The sequence below is a fragment of the Etheostoma spectabile genome, chromosome 15 (assembly GCF_008692095.1).
Source record: "Etheostoma spectabile isolate EspeVRDwgs_2016 chromosome 15, UIUC_Espe_1.0, whole genome shotgun sequence".
Lineage (NCBI taxonomy): Eukaryota > Metazoa > Chordata > Actinopteri > Perciformes > Percidae > Etheostoma > Etheostoma spectabile.
In genome coordinates, this window is record NC_045747.1 from 1714667 (window position 1) to 1717006 (window position 2340).

General features: G+C 43.2%; 1 protein-coding gene across 2 annotated transcripts in view; it reads right to left on the reverse strand.

The window, feature by feature from the left end:
* The window catches only part of grin2ba (glutamate receptor, ionotropic, N-methyl D-aspartate 2B, genome duplicate a), a 150456-nt gene that overhangs the window by 4548 nt on the left and 143568 nt on the right, over positions 1–2340 (reverse strand). The gene's annotated exons all lie outside the window — the stretch shown is intronic.

A 2340-nucleotide genomic window follows, 5' to 3' on the forward strand; every position in this document is an offset into this window, starting at 1 on the left:
AAACAGGTCCCTCTTGTCAATGCCCTTTAATCAATGTGATTAGAATTCAGCTGAACAATATCCTCCGGCAGTTATTAAACACCTCGGTTCCACTGGCGCTCGACGCCGCAACACAATTCCCTCCGAAGAAAAACGCCAAGCCAAGGAGAACCTGGCCGAGCGTTAAAGTGACAACAAAGACAAACTGCTCCATTTGCATTCAGTGATGTACGATACAATATTCAGATGAAAACGACTGGACGGAGGAGAGCGAACCAGGCATGACAGATGGGGGACGGTATAAGGATCAGATCAATTCCAAACAATGATTTTGCTCAGTTTTTGTGAATGTCTGTAGATGACTGTGGAAACATAAGGTTGCTTTTGATCACTTTTAAAGATCAATGATCAGCTGACCTCCGACCTGCTCGCCACTACAGCGGGCAGGACAAGTTACGGGTCAGCTGGCTGTCACATTGTCTCTGCTGTTAAGCTACAACTCTTCCAAACGTCCTCCTTCTATCCACTAACTATCCACATGACTTGTTGACCCACAGCTCTCCTTTCCCTCACTGCTCATTTCTGCTGGTTAATTAGCCCTGCATTTCAGCCAAAAAGGCCTTCATCTCTCATTCCGCTTTTCTAGATAAAGTTATTACTTCTTTCAATTTCAGTCTGTTAACAACCAAGCATGTAAAGCTTGACAATGGCTAAAACCAAGAGCGGTTTACATAAATACAAAAGGACTCCTCATATTTAAGATATATTGGATTTGGATGGAAATCTTGAAGTGGAAGACAAATGTAAAATATCACGCTGGGTTTTCCCCCCCACTTAGAAGCAGCTTTCAATGTTTACCTGGCCCTTTTCTGTCTCATCCGTGTTTCTTTTTTCCATCTGCCTGTTTATATAACTTGTCATCACTTCACATCTTTTGTTTTTCTTCTTCTTATTGTCTTGATTACACCCCACCTGCTGCAAAATCTGTCACGTCTTCCCTCCCATGACTATCTATGACAACATTTGGGCCGACTTTTCCAGAAGCATCCACCTTCATTTTTAAAGGATCTTCCCCACTTCAGGTTTTGACGGCGAGGTTCTGTTGTATTGCGAAATCATGGTAAATGAGAGCAAGCTCAGGATGAATATTTGTGTGTTTTTTAAAGGTTCCATATTGTAAAAAGTGAGACTTTTTATTATAAAGCAGGTCGAGGTGGTATATAAATACAGTGAAAGTGTCAAAACACAGAAATGCACACAGTCCGTATTCAGAAACTGTGCCTTTAAACGAGCCGTCAGGACTTCTGTACAGTTGTGATGTCACAACTAAATTATATATAAGTAAAGGGTGCCGCTACGGTGACGTTACAGTCAATCCCCGGCCGCAACGGTGGTGCAGAGACCCCCAAGAGTCCAGAGGTTGTAGACCCCAAAACGCTGACCAATCAGAGCAGACTGCGCTAGCAGAAACCCAAAATACAGTATGAACCTGAAAATGAGCATAATATGGGCACTTTAAAGAATTTTCTTTCACAGACACACACACACACACACACACACACACACACACACACACACACAAATAAACAACATCAACAATTGAGAACAAAAAGTTAATACTGTAGTGTAGTGCATCAAATCTCGTGAATGCTGTGGTCAGATTTTGCCTACTCCACATGCCCACATAATGTAACAGTTGGCAGATTGCTGCTACAGTGCTACAGTAGCTGATTATTTGGGCAGGGTGTCTGTGTGTGTGTGTGTGTAAAGCAATAACTGTGGCCTGAGGGTTCCTAAGAATTTTAAATCCACCGAGGGATTGCAGCAAAATCTATAAGTGATTACACTGGTATAGAGAGGCCGGAAATCAACAAATAACTAGCTGTCCCCTATGTATAAATTGCATATACTGTAGCGTGCCTATTGTACATGATGCAGCTCATAATTTAATACTTTGTGTGTGGTGTACGTATGTGGTACCTACTGCTAATCAACCTGGCTGTGATGTGAGGGCTCTAAAAAGAGAAGTGATTAAACCTATAATACATTTACAGTTCTGAAGTCATTAGAGGCTTTTCAAATCGATTTAATTAATTTGTTCCAGTGTAGCAGGTGGGACCTGGAGGAGCAGGGAGCCAGGGGAGAGCCCTGCCGAACCCCCCTCGCAGGGAGGGAACGCTAACCGACCATGAAGCCATGACCGAAGCCATGTGACCCACGCCAACCGTGACAGATGTCTCATTTTTTACATTGCCAAGCTTAAATGTTAATTGCGGCAATAACAATAAAGTCTATTGGATTATGCTGTGAAATTAAAAAAGCGGAATCATTCTGAGTGGCGGGGGGGGGGGGGGGGGGGGG